This window comes from Sinocyclocheilus rhinocerous, unplaced genomic scaffold (genome assembly GCF_001515625.1).
Source record: "Sinocyclocheilus rhinocerous isolate Xijiao unplaced genomic scaffold, SAMN03320098_v1.1 scaffold340, whole genome shotgun sequence".
Lineage (NCBI taxonomy): Eukaryota > Metazoa > Chordata > Actinopteri > Cypriniformes > Cyprinidae > Sinocyclocheilus > Sinocyclocheilus rhinocerous.
The window spans coordinates 604,581-614,930 of record NW_015670980.1 but is presented as its reverse complement, the minus strand read 5'-3'; the positions used below and the strand labels follow the sequence as shown (position 1 = coordinate 614,930).

General features: G+C 37.1%; 1 pseudogene; it reads left to right on the top strand.

Annotated features, from left to right (window-relative positions):
- The first annotated feature begins 3,689 nt into the window (after nt 1-3,689).
- The window catches only part of LOC107734482 (polypeptide N-acetylgalactosaminyltransferase 13-like), a 37,013-nt pseudogene continuing 30,352 nt past the window's right edge, over nt 3,690-10,350 (top strand).

Genomic DNA, 10,350 nt, shown 5'->3' with positions numbered 1-10,350 from the left:
AGCAGTGCTGCAGAGTTAGAAAATCATCTTTAAAGTTGTTCAAATGAAGTTCTTAGCAATGCATATATTACTAATCAAAAATTAAGTTTGAATATATTTACAGTAGGAAATTAGCTAAATATCTTCATGGAACATGACCTTTACTTAATATCCTAATGATTTTTGGCATAAAAGAAAAATCAATAATTTTGACCCATACAGTGTATTTTTGGCTATTGCTACAAATATACCCCAGCGACTTAAGACTGCTTTTGTGCTCCAGGGTCACATTTGAGCTCTCCAGGACCGACATTTGCCACCCCTGACATAGAGTATGTGTTTTAATAAATTTTTGGACAATTATTACATATAGTCCTTTCTTTCTATGTCAGTTCTGAAATATTTCAGATGCAAATGTAACTAATGTTACGGTTACTGATGAGGAGTAACAAAACTCATGATTAAAAAATGTTGAGTGTGTTTTTCTGAAAGTGTTCATGTGGATTTGCTTGCTGTCTTTGTAGTCTCTGTTTGATAACAGTGTTAAGTCAGATTTCAAGGACAGAAAGTGTCTGTGTTGACAGATCCTATAACATGGATCAATGGTTCAGAACGCTGCTGTCAGTTTAGATGGGTTTTACCTGCAGCCTGTTCAGTTCAAACCACACTATACAGGTACGTCAGACAAACGGACAGGTGTGCTTTTCTGAGCTTATTCATTTTATTTTGTTATATTATGATTCATTTTAATATTATTTATATTAACTTGTATATTCATTTGAATTTACTGTATATATTATGGTTATTTTCATTTCCAGCCCCTTTATCTTATATCTAAGTCAACATGTTTTTGCAACCAATTTTATTCCCATATGTGAAGTAAACTTTAAATTAGTGCTGTCAAACGATTAATCACGATTAATCGCATCCAAAATAAAAGTTTTTTGTTTGCATAATATACAGTATATGTTTGTGTGTAGTGTATATTTATTATGTATATATAAATTCAAACACATGCATGTATATATTTATATATTTAAAAAAATGTTATGTTTATATAATAAATATATTTATATATAATATAAAAATATAAATGTATATACATATAAATAGCTTCAAAATATATACTGTATGTGTGTGAGTGTGTGTGTGTGTGTGTGTGTGAGCGTGTGTGTGTGTGTGTTTGTACAGACAAATGCTCCATGATCACATTAATGACACTAATCACAGGATCCAATCAGCTGCCACGGCAATCTCAACAACACAAATCAACATTCATTAGGAAGACAATGACAAGAAACACAAATATAATTTTTATGTTTCTTCTTTAATTTATAATAAGCAATAATTTGTTATCCTCATACAACATGGTACATGAAGGTTTTGTGGCTAGTTGCATTTACTGTAATTATGGGATGGATAGTTACCTAGAAATTAATGGTTAAATTTGCCATCAGCCCCACTACTTTGTTTAAATTAGAAACTCAAATTTTCATATGAGGATCCCCTGAAGCTGCATGATTTGGGGAATCATTTATGTCCATTTCACAGTTGCATGCTTAAGTATAGTACTTTGAGGTTTTGGGATTGTTTAAATCACAGCTACGAGCAATAGTAATAATGATGTTTCCCCATAACAAACACTACTAATGAGTATTTAAGAATGAATGAATGAATGAATGAATGCATGAATGCATGAATGAATGAATGAATGAAAACAACTTGGGGTGAGATTAAATAAATTTGTCTCCCAGAGGAACAACGCTGGTGTAATATTGCAGTAAAATAACCCATCAGCACTATTGTTTGTCTCGTTCACTCACTGCTTACAGCCGAAGCCTCTCATTGCTCACAGTTGGGTGATATTCATAGATAGATGCTGCATGCCGTCATCTGTAATCTGCCTCCAGTGTGTGCCCTTTTGCCCCCATCCTGTCTGTGCACACAAAGAGAAGCAGAACTATAAACCTCGTTCCTCTGCTGCTCATTCATCCCCCTGTCTCTTTTCATTCCCTCTGCTATTCTCTCTGTTTCTCAGCTCACTCCATGTCCAGTGCAGCTTCATGCTTCATTTAGGCTCTCTTGGTGACACTCAGCTGCTTGCTACTGATAAAATAAAAATCACTTCAAGATAAAGATTTTCCCAAAAATGGGTACACATACTAATTTTCACACAATGTATGAATGTGTCCATTTCTGTAACGGTCATTCAGATTGTCCGTTTTTAGGCTCTAAAATTTGATTGGCTGCTGGCGCCCATATGTTTTTTTTTTTTGCAGCCCTATTAGAGGGTATGTAATGTACGCCCACTAACGCAGATGCATACCAATTTTCAACTTAATGGATCATCTAATTGTTGTTGAATTATATTAGCACCCCCAATGGGTGGAATTTGACAGAAGCTGGTGTGTATCCCCAAATTGTCTTCTTGTTTGTATATATCAAATAACTGTCGGGTTCTTAATAGCAGGAAAAAGATTGATTTTTTTAATAGACTGTCTGCCTCAAGCTTTAATCAAGAAGAATGTAATTGCTGAAGATTTGATTTTATGCTTGTATGGTTGAATCAATATTTAAAAGTAATGAAAAGAAATCAGTGTTGAATCAGTATCAGAGATCAACAATTATTCAGTGTTGTATTGATGATCAAACTGGGACAATTGTGCCTTGAAAACTGTGCACAAAATGAGGCCATAATGATGTTGTCAATCAAGCCCATACATACAGTAAACCCACAATAAACCATATATACCACACAGCAAATTTCAGCTACTTGATTATTAATGTCGTTGCAGAATGTACACTATGTTATCGCCCAGTGATATATTTAAAGTTGGATATATAGTACATCCAATTTAATCAATATAAACTTTATATCAGATTTCAGTGGCTTGATTGTTCATATCGTTGCAAAATGCAATCTATATTATTGCCTAGCAGAAAATCTGCTAAATGTGTCTAGACATGTATGTCATTAAGATATGACGATATAAGTAAAGGATGATGTACATCCAGCCGGTTGTTATCGCAAAATATATAAGACTGAAGGGCTTTATTTTGCAATAACAACCAGCTGGATGTACTTTATCCCGCTTATTACATGGCTACTTGCCACAAAACTAAACAATAAGACATGAAATATTGATTTGAGTTGAAATATTTGCTAACAAGTTCAAAGATGGACATTAAGAGATATGGTACAGTCATACTACTTATTACATGACATTTCTACTCATGAATAATTATGGCGATAAAAGATATTGATTTAAGATGAAACTGTTTTAAATTCTTACCAGTTTGTTAGTTATCGTACAGTCCAGTGTACAAAACAATCGTCACAAAATGGCAGCAGCTGCATTATGAAATGAGAGAGAGCGAGTCCGTGATACCAGGATGACATAATTAAATATTGATTTGAGTTGTAATATTTTATTAGCCAACCAAACACACAGCTTTCACGAAGAAAAATATGTTCCGAGCAAGCGAATAGCGCCGATTGCAGTTACCCGGATGAACCTGTGTTGTTAGTTTCTACCCGTTTTAATTGGGGAATAATTTCATACTCGAAATGTGGTGACCGACCAATCAGAATCGAGTATTCCACAGATCCATCCAATAATAAACATTAACATCAGGGTTCTCTGCAAAGCTGCTTTAAAACAATGTGTATTGTGAAAAGCGCTATGCAAAGACACTTGACTCTTTACTTGATGCTGTATGTCTAAAAATGGTTTGTTTTTACACTTTTTTTTGTCTTATTAACTCTGTTCTTCTGTGTTCCGCAGCTGTAAAACCAAGACGTACCCCGATGACCTTCCAAACACCAGCATTGTGATCGTGTTTCATAATGAAGCCTGGAGTACACTTTTGAGAACCATACACAGCGCCATAAACCGCTCGCCCAGACACCTGCTACTCGAGATACTGCTGGTGGATGATGCCAGCGAGAGAGGTCCTAGTCACATCAGTTCATTAACTGATCATTTTAATTACGTTTGCATGTTGAGTTATTCCTTCAGTATCACTGTACCGATCAATGGCAGAATATCCTCAGTGTCATCGTTTATGTGAAAGTTTATTTAGTCCATAAATGTCATTCAGGTTCTTAGAGACCTGAGTGAGGAAACATTAAGATGTGTGCAATATGAAGCTGTCCACCATAATTTCATCTCTGTAGATTACCTCTGCTTTTATGGATTGATTGATTGCAGATTTTCTTAAGAAAAAATTAGAGGACAATGTTGCGACTCTGGAGGTTCCGGTGCGAATTTTAAGGATGGAACAGAGATCCGGTTTGATTCGAGCACGACTAAGAGGGGCGGCCGCCACGCGAGGACAGGTCATCACCTTCCTGGACGCCCACTGTGAGTGCACTCTAGGGTGGCTGGAGCCACTGCTGGCCCGGATCAAAGAGGACAGGTGAGTGTGCTTGACTGTGTACAGACAATTTATTCCTGAGCCCCAAACTTTACATTTTAAAGGTGCTGTATGTACGTTTTTTTTACTCTACTAAAGTATAAAAATACCATAATATGTTTGCAGATATTTAAGAAACATGCTAAGTTAACATACTTGTTTATCTGAAAAACAATGCTACAGTCAGTTATTCTCCTTTGAAAATGTGCGTTCCGGGACGGAATGTCGGTCTTTGTTTTAGTTTGTGAAACCCGCCCACTGCCAGTTTACCCAATTGTATTTCGGCACCCCGGGTTGCCAGTTGACGGAAAACACAGCGCATTTCATTTCATTCATCATCATGTGTGCTCGTTCTTGTTGATGTCGTCAATCTGGCAACTTGCATGTGCTTCAAGTCTGAGGAGGAGCGGCCGGGTGAAAAAAAACCCCTCTCCAATATTTTGAATTTGGACTACAATACCTAGTTCAACCAATATTTGTCAATCCTACATCCAGCACCTTTAAAGACTTGAGACTTGAGACAAGTTATTTTTGCGTTTCCTTTTCTCTTGCTTTTTTGCCATAAGAGAAACTAAATATAGTACTCGGCAAAAGATGTTTACAATAAACTTCTAGTCAGACAGCAGAGACTGTACTGCAGAGCAGTGGTTCTCAGCCTCTTTGAATCCAAGGCACTATGTTGTCTAACACAATATTCCAAGACCCTGATGTAAGTTATGATATTTCTGCTATTATGATTTTATTTACACTAGGAGTGGCCATATATTAAAATAATTCTAAGTAAGTCAGTCCCATGTTTTCAGACCTTTTATTACCATTTATTTTATTTACTTGATTTTTCCAGTCATTTAGGATTATATTTTTTTAATTTTAATTAAATTACAGGTGAAACCCAAACTGTGAAACCCATGGTTCTTCAATAAATATGGCAGTTGTTGAGGGAATGAATTACAATAAAAATATAATGTCAGATTGCATCTTGTTTTTTAGCTTATTTTAAAGAGTGTTTTGTCTCATTTTTAATCATTTTAAGCCATCTTGTGGCACTAGTGGGTCCCGGACTCCTGGTTTAGAAACAAATGCATCACTACTAAGATATTTACAAATGCAGTGGTGATGTTGCCTGTGGTTTAAAGCAGCAAAAATAGCTAAAGTGTCTGAGTAAATTTTTTAATTTTTTAATTTTTTAATTTTTTTATTAAACATTATTCGAATACAAACACTTAAGGCATATTTTAACAATCATAAATCTGTTTTTTTTTTTCGTGTTGTCATTGTAATACAACAAATTACCAAAATTATCCATCAAATGACTTACTGCCCATATACCTTTTTCCATCCAAGTACCTAAAAACAATGATTTCCTATTACTCAGAATATATCTGTTGTTCCACAAAGGTGTATTATGTGGTGTAAAGTTGTGTTTAAACATTAGGTTCCAGTACAGAAGAACTTGCTGGTGGAAATTAGATAATTTTACAGGTAATTTGTATAAATCATAGTCACAACGCAATAGAAACTCAATTCCACCCATCTTTTGAAAAATTGCATTCGGGATGCTAAACCAAAAATAATCTTTGTGACAAACAAAGGTTAAAGGTTTAAAGGTTAAACCTTTAGTGATTGTGCTAACCTCCATATCGTAGTCATGGTCAGCAGATTGTTCGAAAATCTTAGTGCTCATCGCAGCTTGCTTCTTTTCACTGTCCCCCTCTTTAATTGTCAGTCTGGCCGGTTTGATCATAATTTTTTAATTGTTTGGAGCGTCTTTATAAGCAGAAAATCAAGATTTGGGACAATTTTGCTTCCGTCTCTGACGCGAGTGACTGTTCAACACGCCATCTTGCCCGGAACTCAAGTGTCTGAGTGTCTGAGTAAATGTTTGGATGTTTAGGTGAAAGTCCACCGAAACATTCCAACACAATTAAATTTGTAATTAATATGTAAGTAGTAAGTAAGTAATTGCCTTAAGCACAAACTTGTTCTACTGCTTGCTTGGAATGCTTACCTTTCCAGCTGCTTTACTTCATGGTCTCTCAAAGTATAATCCTGTTACCCGTCAGTAAGTGTGACGTGTCCTCCATTTGTAAAGTGATCTTTATTACGTTCACACGGATTCAGGTACAGAACACAGATTCAGAATTACATTACTAAGGATACCTTGTTACTCTTACAAGCACACTCACATCATTCGCTCAGCCTCATGCTAAGGTGTTCTGATACAGGAAGCCTATCTGTGAGAGCATGCGCTTTGTGCTGCATGCTTTAAAGATATTTATTTCCTCGTCTGGCCGAATCACAGAGCAGTAAGGGATAAGTTGGTCATTTGGGTGTGTATAGCATTATGCGGTCTGTGTATTGAGTTTGCATTGATCAGAATCGGTCTAGTGGTGCTGAAGCTGGAGGTGTTTATCCAATTAACATTCTGGAAGCATGAGCTACAATGTGGACTGTTTCTATTTGGAAATGTGTCTGGGTCTTTTCTGCTACACAAAGGATAATGTCTAGTCAGCTGGGCATTATTGCAAAATAAACCCATGCAGGCTTACCTGATGCAAAGTCGCTTTGGACTGTTAAAGTGTTTTAACTAGCTAAAGCTTCCAGTTTAAACCTGAAATTCATCTGAATCCAGGATCTTAGGGTGGTGTGACCATTTGAGCCATTTGGTCACACTTTATTTTAAAGGGGTCCTATTATGCTCTTTTACAAAGTCTTGATTTTGTTTTGGGGGTGTACTAGAACATGCTCTCATGCTTGGTGGTTCGAAAAACGCATTATTTTTCACATAATTTACATTATTAAAAAAAAAACAGCGTTTCAGGCGGTCGCGCACCGGACGAGAAACGCAGAGTCGTGCAACGTCTTTAAAATTCAAATACATTATTTTCTATGAGTGTAGGCACACCGGCGGCGTCTGTCCGCGGCGCCCAGCTACGTCGTGTTGTACTTCTAAGAATTGTTCTAGACATGCTGAAAATGTGAAGCTACAGCACAGCAGCACTTCTTCTTCATTTTCTCTGATGCACTAACTCTGCAGCAGCACTTCTTCTTCATCGTCTCGTCTGATGCACTCACTCAACCAAGCGTTCTAACCACAACCTCGCCCCTCCCCACCCCCCAACCATTCGAATTTCTGTAGGCGGGAATTCTCTGTAATGATATTCCAATGAGCCGCTTTGTGATATCACAAAACCCGGAAAACCAATGCTGTAGTCCAAACGAGCCGTTCGTTGTAGTTCTTCAAAAGGGATTTTTTAAAAACGAAATATCTCCCTTTGGAGTGGACTTTGAGATTTGTAACTTTCTAGATCTTTTTATGCCCAAACATACACACTACACACCGACCAAAATTAAAAAAAGTGAAAAAGCATAATAGGACCCCTTTAAGGTTTAAATCTCACTATTAACAAACCATTAACTTCAACCTTTGCCTCAATAAACTGCTAATTTGCTGCTTATTAATAGTAAGTAAGGTAGTTGTTAAGTTTAGGTGATTATGGATGTAGAATATGATCAGGCAGAACATGTGCTTTATAAGTACTAATAAACAGCCAATATGTTAATAGGCATGCTAATAAGCAACTAGTTAATAGTGACAATTGGTCTAAAGTGTTACCAGCCATTCTATAGTTGTATGTTTGTTGGGTATGAACATGGCAATGTTTAAAAACGTATTAATCTTAAAGTAAAGTAAACTAAAAAGCAGTTATTTTATTTGGCAGAGAGGGAATTTTTTTCCCTCTCCATAGCTTTCTCATGCTATTTTTGTAATTGTCATTTGTATGAGCCTATAATTTGATATGTTAAAAAATAGATGCAATTCTTGTCAAAATACCCTAATTTCCACTGCAACACTGGGCTGAAGGTGAAAGGGTTATTTCTGTTCGTCATTCTAGGAGGGCTGTGGTCTGTCCAATCATTGATGTCATCAGTGATGAGACATTCGAGTACATGGCCGGCTCAGATATGACCTATATATACACCCCGTCAGACTGATTAATTCTGAGGTTTTGTTTGAATCTTTTCCACAGAACTCCCACAATGGCAGGAGGTCTGTTCTCTATTGACAGAACTTATTTTGAAGAGATTGGCACCTATGATTCAGGCATGGACATATGGGGAGGGGAAAACCTTGAGATGTCTTTTAGGGTGAGAACTCCATTTTTCGGTAGTTTAAAACATTTAAAAATAGCAGGGCTCATAAATGTCTTACATAACGATGATGCTCTGCAATATTATATTCACAAATACATGCTGGAATTTTTATTTTGTAATCGTATGTGGCCAAGTTTTAAAGATCCTTGATGACTCTAATTGTAGTTCTTTTGCATGTGTGTGAATAGATCTGGCAGTGTGGAGGATCTCTGGAGATAGTCACATGTTCTCATGTAGGCCATGTGTTCAGGAAGGCCACACCATACAGCTTCCCTGGTGGAACTGGTCAGGGTCCAATCATTGATGTCATCAGTGATGAGACATTCGAGTACATGGCCGGCTCAGATATGACCTATGGGGGATTCAACTGGAAGCTCAACTTCAGATGGTATCCAGTTCCTCAGAGAGAGATGGACCGACGCAAGGGCGACAGAACCCTTCCTGTTAGGTAATAAACTTTAAAGCGTTTTATTTTCAGTTTTGACGTGAATGATGTAAGTACATTATTCTGTTAATTATTCACAAATGGCTGTGAGACTGAGCCATGAAATCATATGTGCTACATTGTTTCTTTCAAACGCACCATTCGTTAAAATGGTAAAGACACAGAGCCTTCGTTCCAAATAAATCAAAACCTTCACATAACGTTTGGTTTTTCTTGGTTAATTGAGCAGACAACATGTTATGTAGGCGCCACAATGGTTTAGTTGTTGTCACTGCAGCACTGCCAGTTACATTACCATTAAAGGCAGGGTATGTGATTTTTCAAAAACACTTTAGAAAACTGATTCGGGCCGAATAACAAAACAAACTTGTAGCCAATCAGCAATAAGGGGCGTGTCATAACGATGATGCTCTGCAATATTATATTCACAAATACATGCTGGAATTTTTATTTTGTAATCGTATGTGGCCAAGTTTTAAAGATCCTTGATGACTCTAATTGTAGTTCTTTTGCATGTGTGTGAATAGATCTGGCAGTGTGGAGGATCTCTGGAGATAGTCACATGTTCTCATGTAGGCCATGTGTTCAGGAAGGCCACACCATACAGCTTCCCTGGTGGAACTGGTCAGGTGATCAACAAGAACAACAGACGATTGGCTGAAGTCTGGATGGATGAGTTCAAAGGTTTCTTCTACATCATCTCACCAGGTGATACTCTTCAGGAAATCGATAAATGACACTACACTTACTGAGATGGACCATCACATAATCTTTGTAGCTTTACTTTTGGTTGTTTTGACTACTTTCAAGCATATCTTTTTAACTAAATGTAAAATATAGGGTAAAAGTGAAATTGAGATACCACACTTCTACCAAGCCAATTCTTTAACGCTAGTGAACTAGTGAATTGAGAATATGGCCCGTTAAAGCAGTAACCGTGTTCTCTCACCAGTCTTCATTAGTGTCAGCGTGAGGTATGGCTGTCTTTACAGAGATGCAGAGGGTTTTCTATAAATAGCACGTTGATTTGCATCTGTGGTCATGGTTGTTTTGAAAGACTGTAATTATCTTATCGTTTGGCCTCCTGGACTCATTGCTGTGATCTGTCGTTTGCCTTCTATATCCCTGTAAATATCCAGCCTTCCTCAAGCTTACACAGACAATAGGGAATTGTAGCACACTAAATTTCTTCAAATGCAATTCTTTAAACACACATCCTCTTACTTTTACTTTTTTATCTTACTTTTTTCCTTTTTGATTGTACCTTTTCTTTTGCCCTCTCTCTCACTAGCACGCACACGCACACGCAGACACACACACACACACACACACACACACACACACACACACACACT